This window comes from Buceros rhinoceros, unplaced genomic scaffold, assembly GCF_000710305.1.
Source record: "Buceros rhinoceros silvestris isolate BGI_N320 unplaced genomic scaffold, ASM71030v1 scaffold3089, whole genome shotgun sequence".
NCBI classification, from domain to species: Eukaryota; Metazoa; Chordata; class Aves; order Bucerotiformes; family Bucerotidae; genus Buceros; species Buceros rhinoceros.
This window is the reverse complement of record NW_010430817.1, coordinates 10,188-20,374: the sequence shown is the minus strand read 5'-3', so window position 1 is coordinate 20,374 and position 10,187 is coordinate 10,188.

The window sequence follows — 10,187 nt, the reverse complement described above, 5'->3', positions numbered from 1 at the left end:
AGTAACAAAGTGTTAGATTTCTTCCTTGGGCATGTAGCTGACAAACATTACAGAAAGGAGAAATGCAGTGCGTCCAGTTTCGAATGGGATAAAAATCAGAGGCTATCTTGCAAATCTCCTGTTTACACCAGGCTTATCTACAAAACCACTGGTAGGAATCTATCACTGATCATGAAAGCTGTAATTAAGTGGTGTCTCCTCACTCCATTCTTCTAGGAGGCGGCAGAGTGTGAATCTTTGTTACTTTTGTTGCCGCTCATTCATTTCCTATACTGAAAGCTGTGTCTGGGAGGCTTTCCAGGGAGAGGGAAAGGGCATTCTCAGACCACTTCCAGTACAGCTTCTGTTTGCAGTGGAAAGGTTGAATACTGCACACCTGTAAACGAAGGTTTGTAGTTCAAGGTTCACAGTGGAGTACTGTGCAAGATTAGAGCCTTGCAGGATACAAAGGAACTCATGGGATCTTGATAGAAGAGCTGTGAATAAAGGAAAGGGAGCTAAAAATAAAGTAAGACCCCTTAAAGCAAATAAGCAAAACCCCTTAAATAAATAATGCAAATTCATCACTTCATTTTTAAGCTAGAGACAAAGATTTTGTGGTCCAAATGTTTTTCTTACACTGCAAGATAGAAATCTTTGAGTTATAGCTTGGATATATAGAGCTCTGAGAAACAGATTCCCTGAAGATTTATATATCCTTTGTCAGAACGGAAATCCTTACTGCTGCAAATGGGCCAGATCCTAAGAAACTGCCGCTTTTCTTTGGCAAGCTTAACAGACATGTCAGAGGAGAAAGGAATGCATTAGCAAAGGAAGAGTGTGGGTGTCGTGGAGCAAAGTTCAACTCCAGTAATTCTTTATCAGCACAGTGACCATTAAAGAAATTCTTTCCTATAAATAATTTAAACTTAACTCCTCTGAACGTGCAGTTGCACAGTAGAAAACTACTCGCCAGCTATGTAAAATCACAACAAGGATGGGTGACTTTATACAGATGTTTCAAATTTCATTGTAATACAGAAGGCTAAAGCTGCTGTTACCACAGTTAAAACATTGGCTGTAAAATTAGCAAACTTGTCATTCATTCATTTTCTCCTCTCCTGTTCATATTTAATCAAAGGCACTTGACTTTAAAACTTAAAGAAATTTGGTTGTTTGGAATGACACTATCTCAACTGTTTTCTTCTTCATTTAACTGTCCTTTTGCTCTCAAGTTCACCACAAATACTGAACCACATTAAGCATCTAGTGTCGAAGAACACTTTTACGGGATTATCTCTAGGTTGAAAGCAAGATTCTAAAAGTTTATGTTCCACAAAAGAATAGGAATGTGATATTTTTTGAAGAACAGTACTTCTGTTCATCCAAAATATGCAAGAAAAATTACTGACCAACAAATACATATTTTCTGGTGTTTATCCTATGCATTGTAAAGGGTCATCTGATGACCTGCTTGGACACCAACATGTCTGTTATTTTTAAAGGGAGTTTATGCCTGGCAAATTGACTCAGAAAAAGAAAAGCTATCAAGATTTTCTCTGTGGCTGAAAGAGAGTAAAGGTAGGTGATGACAAAGGTTTTAGTTGTTTGTTGGGTGTTGCACAATCTGAAGATCAGAGTGAAACAGGAGAAGGAGATAGTAACAACAAAGTTCTGCCTGCAGCCTGATATCCAGTCACCTCTACTTTTTGATTCCTAAGACAGGACAGCATCAAGGATTTTCTCTGGCTTTTAGTCTAATATAGATAGATTGGTTAAAAATTTAGACATCTGCCATTTTTCTTCCTCATGTGGCTTCAACTTTCCCTAGTCTTAATCCTATTTTATTACTGCATCTAGCCGTATGTAAGCTGTATGTGTAACCATGCAAGTCTGAGAACTAAATACAGAAAGAACCCAGAAAATCAGAAATGTCTTTCTCCCCTTCCTCATTGCCTGGTGCCTACGACATTATACAACCAAATGAATCTCTGTCACTCCCTGACTTCTTTCTTTCCTCTTCTCTCATTTCACGAAGGATAATGTATGGAATTACAGGTTTTTGCTTTGTACTCCCTGCTGTAAAGGGAAGAACTTAACTGTACTGTTCTGCTTAACTGGGTGCAGGGTATAACAACCTGGCCCTTTGTGGTTGATAATGGAGCCTGAGCATGAATCAGAGCTTGTCTATCTGTTATTTCACATAATTCCGTAAAGTGCTTAATGACTTTTTATTTGTGGCCTTCCTTGCCTTCTGTCACTATACCCTTGTAAACAGGTTTTAGTCCAGTGTTTACTAATATCTCCATATCATCTTCTGGACAGAATGTTGTGCTGTTTTCGAAGCCAAGAAAGAGGTGGTGGCTGAGATGTGTTGACGATGTTTTGGCTGCTCTTCAAGAAAGCACAGATGCTCTGAACACCTTTCTAGAATTCTTAAATACTAAAATGTCCTTCTATTAAAATTTACAAAGGAAATGGAGAAATAAAGCTTGATGTCTTTTTTTGTAAACAAGTATGGCTGTATACTGCTGATGGTAAGCTTCTAATATGTTCCGGTTAGCAGTCTTGTATGGAGGAATCAATATATTCTCTAAACACTAAAATTCATACCCTGATTGGCAAAATAAAGCAGAAGTCCTTTTTCAGACTATTACATAAAATAAGGAGAGATCTCATGTCTGGGGTTTTTTTGTGGGTTTTTTAAATGTATGGTTTATGCCCAACAGGTGAAGATACATCAATCTTTACTTTGAGAATGTAAAGGGAATAGGGAGTTTTAAATTAATTTTAAAAAGAAGCTACCAGATTTAAAAAAAAAAAAAAGGTAGAGGGCTGAAATCAATCTTATTTAGTAAAGCCTTAAGGAACCACAGAAACCATCTATCTTTTTTTAACTGCTTGTCTGGTAATCACCAAGTAAGAGTCTGTCTTTCACTTTAGATGAAAATGAAGTTGCAATTAGAACAGGCGCTTCAATCACTTACTGCTGTCCTTAAACTAAGCGTGGGAAAACTAGCACAGGTGAAAATAAGAACTGACCCAAAATTGACCATAAGGTCAAACCGATCTTGAGCCAATTGCTCCACAGATTTTTGCAAGTTGAGGAGACATACTGAGTTAAAGGGGAAAAATGCAATTCTTGTTGTACTTCAGGAAAAACCATAAAGTCCTGAAAATATTCCTAAATATAGCAGCTTTTGTGAGGTTTCCAACTAGAATCACAGGAAAACATGTTAAGCATGCTAAGCAAAAAAAATACTGATATGCTTGATTTCACCTAACCCTGCAGATCCTTGCTGTCTGGACAGGACATTGCCTGTTTAGTTTTATCAACATCAAGTCAGAGTCCTGAGGGCACTATTGGGCCTTACTGTTCGAGTTCCCAGCTGGTCTCCAGCTCTGAAACAACCCTGCTTTTCCCGGCCATCCCAGGGCTGTGTCTGACCCAGATCCATGTCCTGGGCTTGGCCCACTTAATATCTGTCTACAAAAATGTAGGAGGAACACCTGCCCACAGAGATGTAGCAGGCATTTTGACACAAGGGGCCCGTTGATACTTCGCGCTTTCTAGCTGTTGTCTCACTTCCTTTCCCAGTAATTCCCCTAAGGACAAATGTTGTCAACCCCTTCTCTGAGGCATGAATAGCCTTCAGAGATAAATCTATCTGTCTGGTATAAAGTGATGGTCAAGAGGCAGCAGGCTGGGCAGACCAGGGAAAAGGAGGACTTGCATCCGCATGGAGCGAGGCAGCATGGGGATGTAGTGGGGAAAAGCCGCCCTGTGCAGTTGCCAGAGCAATTCCCTGCTTGAGACAGCAGTGCCTGTTAGGAGAGTGTCCGGTCAGCATCTGTGTGGGAGGAGGAACTGCCATGCTGCTGTGTCTGAGCAGCTCTTTTTCAACCCTTTCTGGCTGAAAACACACTACAACTCCCCACGTGCTGTTAGCCTCAGGAACAGGCTACACCAGCGCAGAGAAACAGCCTTGGAGCTAAGTTTAGTTATCTGCTTATCTACAGCAGCTATCAGCCCTGGTCAGCAAAGAAACGTTTCACATGGTAATAACTCCTTGTCTTATTTAATAAACTGAATGCAGGTCTTGCTTTATGTTGTTCATAGTAACCTTCTTCTTTGCTAAGAGTTCCCTATTTTTCTTCTTCTGCCAAAGTTAATCAGTGACTTCAAAAGTCCCACTTGCATGGCTTACTGGGAGACAGCCTTTAATTTTTAGTCCTTTCAAAAACCAAACCCACATGCACCCATTTAATTTATGGTTTTGTACTTTACAGGTTTATCACTATTTTAAACAAGGGTACTTTTTATTTATTTATTTTCTTTCTTTTTTTCTCACTCTGCTCGTACCTCATGACTAACCATTGAAGCACAGGCACCAGGCTGTAGCTCTTTAAGAAGCGAGTTGATAGCTTTCTGATAGCCAGGCCTAGACATGTGATCATGGAATGATGCAGCAAAAGCAGAGACTCTACGGCTGCCTGAACAATAATGGTTTTGGTTGTAACAAAGTCTGTTGGCTGCCATTTCGATCAACAGTAGCTGGGCACAGAAGAAACCAAACTCATCACGGGTATGTGTATGTAGCTAAGGAAAACCTGGCCGAGCAGTTTAACTCAAGTAATCTTTCCTTCTTTCTTTTATCTTAGTTTCTTATTTATTTTCTGACAGGCATCAGGACTCCTGGGAAAACATTCTTTGTATGTAATAAAAATAAGATTACTTTTGTGTAGCTTTTGATTGCTGATGTTTTTCCAGCTTTCAAAGAGCCCTGCTTCCATACCTTTTGCAGAGGAGTGTGTTTGTGTTATGTAGTTTGGTTTAATGCTACAATTTGTAGTAAATATGTTTAGTGTTTTCTTTGTTAAAGGAAACAGAATAAGTGCATGTCTTTAAGCCACAATATTTCTCAGGTGCCAATAATACCTATGCAGAATGAAACCCACAAGAAAGAGGTGGCATCAGAATTACTCAGTCATGTGAAGAAATACAGGGATCTTATGGTTTTTGCTCCCAAAAGATTCCTAAGGGAGTATGATTAATTCATGTAAAAAAATTAATTTACCTCTGTTAGGAATAATCAACTTAGCTCTGTAGTAGAGTTTTAGACACCCAAAAGTGACAATATGTACAACTGTTTTCGTAAATCCATGCTTTAATGAAAGGAAGAGAATCTCTGTTTTCCATAATAAAGTACAGTCATGTTGCTGGCTCATTATCGACCAGTCACATAACTGACAATAAATGCTAATATTTATCATGCGGTTATGAGATTCACAGGAAGATCATAATATGAAATAATTCATGACTCTGCAACAAGACTGTGACTAATTCAGGTCAGCTCCTTGAGCTAAATGAGAGTCTTTTTGTTTAGCTGAGGATACTTCATAAAAAAGAAAAAAGTACTAGGTATAATTCATTTAACTCATGAATATGCATGGCATTATAAAGGCATAGATCCATGAGCACCAGTCATACTTCTGCTGCTAAAAACATTTGCAACAGAAAAACTTTCGCAATAGAAAAACTTTCAGGGGAAAATAAGACATTTTAAGACATAGTTAATTGTTCTGAACTAGGAAGAGGTGTGAGAGTACAATTCAGAATTTTTCAAATTTATTGAAATTGAAAATGTAATTGAGAACACAGTAATTTTGATGTTACATGCTCAGAATTCCAGTCATGGATGGGAAAGGAGTTTGACTGCCTCTAATCCAAGAGTCAATTCTAACCATGAATAATAGGTACAAACCCGTATTTAGGCTAATCATCTGAGACAGGGAAACCATTTTTTCCCAATGCTGCTTTTCTTAACTAGAAGAAATCTTAAACTTGGATGTCTCAGGCTACAAATCCAACTATAGAAATAAAGATACTAAATTTCCCAAATCCCAGTTTTCAGTTCTTTCTTATAGCAAGGAATTTCACAGCTAAATTATTTGGAAGTCAAACATTTTGATTGCTTTCTCATGAGAATTGCATCCGATTCCTTTTATAAATTTCCTGTCTAGCACACAGTCCACTCACTTGCTGAATACAAGTTTCAAAATAATTTCCCATGCTCCAGCAAAGATCTGAAAATATAGACTTAACTGTAAGTGACCCAGGAGATTAATGATGATCTGCCTATTCTGCTATGTCCTCTAAAATTCTCACAGAAGCCCCTGGCACTTTAGTGTGTTAATATTAACCAAATGGGAAATTCTGACAGTCTCTTAAGACAACTATACAGTTGCTAACTGAAAATACAAATTATTTTGGATCTTACTATAATTGGCTCTGTAGATTAAGTTTGAAAGAACTGTGGAAAAGAGCTATGGGGTTATATTTGTTGTGGAAAAGTTGTATTGCTTGGCATTTTAAGAAAGTTATTCAGAATATTTGGTCCTCTTAACTTTGCTGAGGAAATTGACCTAGTTTTCAGAATGTCATCTCTAAGAAGTGTTGAAACTGCTGAGTTCTACATGGGCAGAAGGCTTTTTTTCAAAGAATTGCTGCACCTATTAGTCATCCAACTAGTGGTAAGAAGCAGATTAACATGACATTAGAAATACAAAGCTGGCTAGCAATAATAAAACTGAAGACAATGAAGCACATTTGCATCAATTCCTCAGTAATACTGTTATGGTGAATACCGTCAACAATGAACAAACTGTTTCCTAACAAGGTTCTCTCAATAGATAATATGAGTTCACTAAACAGCTTTTCTAGTCCTGGTTTTAAGGAATCTGTCATTCATTTATGGCTGGTCTATGCTGCAGCCTAGCCCACAAAATATGCAAAGAACTTCACCCTGGATGGAAGAAACAACTGATCAATAAATAAGTATTCTGATTTTGATACTGCAAGATCAGTCTGAGACCTATTAAAATTACCAGAATTTTAATACGCACTCTTGCAGCTGGAATACCATTTAACCATTTAACCCATGCTGTTGTAAAGTCAGCTAGGATTTCAAGCTCCAGAAGAAATGTCATCTTTCAAAAATTAATAACTTCAGAAAATTGGTAAGGAATATCTAAAGAGTCCTTTTAAACTACATGGAATTTGTCATGGCTGGGGTTTTCTCCTCAAAGAAAGCCTTTTCTCTGAGATATAAATTATTTCCTTGACAACTTTTAAAATCTATATGGTATGGGAAAAATCGTAAGAAAAGTTCTGCTTGAAGAGTGACACTGAGCTCTTCCTGCCTTACTTTTTGAAACTACAGAAGCTCACATTATCTTTTGTTCTGCTATTTCTTAATTCTTAATTGCATTTCAGTATTGTAAATAAAGAATGCCTTTACTCATACACTTCTGTTTCATTAAGTACATGTAGTTACTTTATTTCTCCAAAATTAACCCACGTCTCATAGCATTTTATTTAGCCATCTTAACATTTTGAATAAATAATCAAATACATAAATACACACAAAAACAGGGGGGGAAAAAACTGTAAGAAATTGTCAACTCACACCATGGCAGCAGAGCTTATTGCTATCTACACCACTGACTTCTTTCTGGTGCTCATTACATTTGAAGCCCTTTTTTCCCCAGTTTTTCCTCAGTATTCCAAGCTCAGTTCAAAAATCACTTCTCTCTTCAGATAAATTTGGAAAGTGTCCAGACTGAACAGCAGAATGGGTGGACTAATACAACTGAAAATTATTGCATGAACTGATCCTGGAATTTCAGTTTGCCTCATGATTAAATTCAGAATGAAGTCCTTAAAAACCCTGCCAGCTGTGGGTAGTAAAAAAAAGTCTGAAGGAAATTGTCCACAGTGTTAAAAGACTAGCCAGTGGAATATATATATCTGAAGTCTGGGTCACTCACCAGATTCTGTTTTAGATAGGCACAATGTAATTCTGGTCTCGTTTTATTTGTCTGAACTCAGAACTCCTTGCAAAGTACAAGGACTAGTGTTCATGTAGGACCATTTGCTGACATACCTACGTGTATATGTGGGGGCACTAGGTATATGCTTCAAATAACATGTCCATTGTATTAAAAATATTTTCATTTTTAAACCAACAACAATAATAATCTTTAAAAACACCTAAAAAATTCCAAACAAAAACCACTGCAATACTGGGCACAGGGAATCTCACCCCTAGTCGACTATTGTAATCATTATGCTACAGAGTTGGAATCCTTCTTTTTCTCTCTGCATGCTGAATTTTGAATCATATTCAGTCCTGTAGGAAAAGAATTTAACTGAAAGTATTGAAGAACAACCTATAGACTGAAGTAGGAAACACACTGTTTTTTTAAAACACTCCTCAGGAAAACATGTGATCTAATTCCCCTCTCAGACTGTGGCCAGAACTAGGTCTTGAAATGCTTTGTCCATGGGGTAATCAAGAGAAGGGCACCACTTTGCTTTAAAGGGCAATGTGTAGAAGCAGGCTTGCTTATCAGGAGGAAAGGCTTAACTTCATCTCAGAGGTTATATACCCCAAAGTACTAAATGTCTGCTACAGACAGTTATGGCACCTGAGACGTGGTTAAGACTTGTTTGTCCTGGGTCTAGGCTGGTTCCTGATGAGCTTTCCAGTTGTACTGAACACCCATGCTACACCTCTTTAATTTATGTTAAAAAAGCTATCTGTGGCGGCCAGGTTTCGACTACCACCTCATGACCCAGCACTTGATGACTAGGACACGTAGAGCCCATGTTCTTGACTGAATCCAGCTCTCATGACTTTTTGTTATATGAAAGCCCCTGAACATAAGTAGCAAACCCATTCTTTTGACAACCAAGTCTCAGATGTTCTCACTGCACTCAATATAAGGGCTCCATGATTGCAAGAGCCCAAACAGCCCATAGGGGGACTTGTGATTATTATTACTGTTATTATTACTTCCCAGCTGTGTTCATCAACACACTTTATAAAACTCAACCCAACCTTCTGTCAACATTGTGTTATAACTGCTTTGTTCGTTGTTATGGAACATTTAAATACCTTTCTGCAGCCAGCCCGCCTTTGTCAAAGTGTTCAGCTGTGTTTCTTGGACTTGTCTCTCTGCCTGACTCTTGCACAATCTGTGAGTCTTAGAGCAAGACCTGACACTAGTTTTTGGATTCTGATTACAGAGAAGCCCAACAGTTGAAGGGTGTTCACACTTTTCAGTATATAAAACCCTCATGTTGGAACTCTGCTTCTGCCTCTTCAAAGTTCAGTATTTTCTGGATTTTTCCATTTGATATCATATGATTATCTGTATATGTATTTACTGGATCAAGAAACAATGTAGACAATACTTCTGCCAAAAAAATCTATGGATTCAAACTGAAGCAATCTGGTATAGATAACACATAGCACTTCAGTCTCATTAGTTCCTTGTAGGTTTATATAACCTACAGATGGGGCTGACCTACACAATTTGGATTAGAACGGATTTCAAAATCTTCAGATTTTAGAAGACTGAATTCCAGTTTTTTCTTTATTGACTCATGATGTCTACAACATTGACAAATATAACTGTTACAAGATCCAGTTTTAAGAGAAAAGGTCTTTGATCCTTATAATTATTCATTATTATTATTTTAAACCATATTTGCTCCATTTATTATTCTCAGTTTACTGAAACCGCATTCTTACAGATCTCTGTAGGAAAATACCATTCATGAATAGTCATGGGCACATAGTAGTATAGTGAGGCTGTAAGGGATGAAGGAAATAATCCAGTCATGACCACGGTGAATTTTAGGTACCCTATGAAGTGTTTTTACAGTGTAAATACAGAGAGATATTGTAACCTAAATCCCATCTACACAGATGTAAGTGGGTTAAAAGTTTGAATGAAGCCTTTAGCTGGTTAACAGGCATTTACAAAAGAGCTCGATTTCTGGTCACAAGCACTGCGTATCCCCTTAAGGTTTTTAAGGCACTGAAGAAGAACTGTGTTTTGGGGACTTTCTGGGGTCTGTTGACTTTCAGTTAAATTTTGTGACAGAGATACCTCAGGAAATGTCATACTCAAATATGCCAAATATACTCATGATGTAAATCATGCACAAATTGAAACCAGTATTTCATTAGTTTTGTGATAGTATAGAATCATATATTCATATTGGTCGGAAGAGAACATTAAGATCAAGTCCAGCTGTTAAGCCAGCGCTGCCAAGTCAACCACTAAATCATGTCCCTCAGCACCATATCTACATGTCCTTTAATGTAAACACATTGTGTATATAATAATGTAAGTAT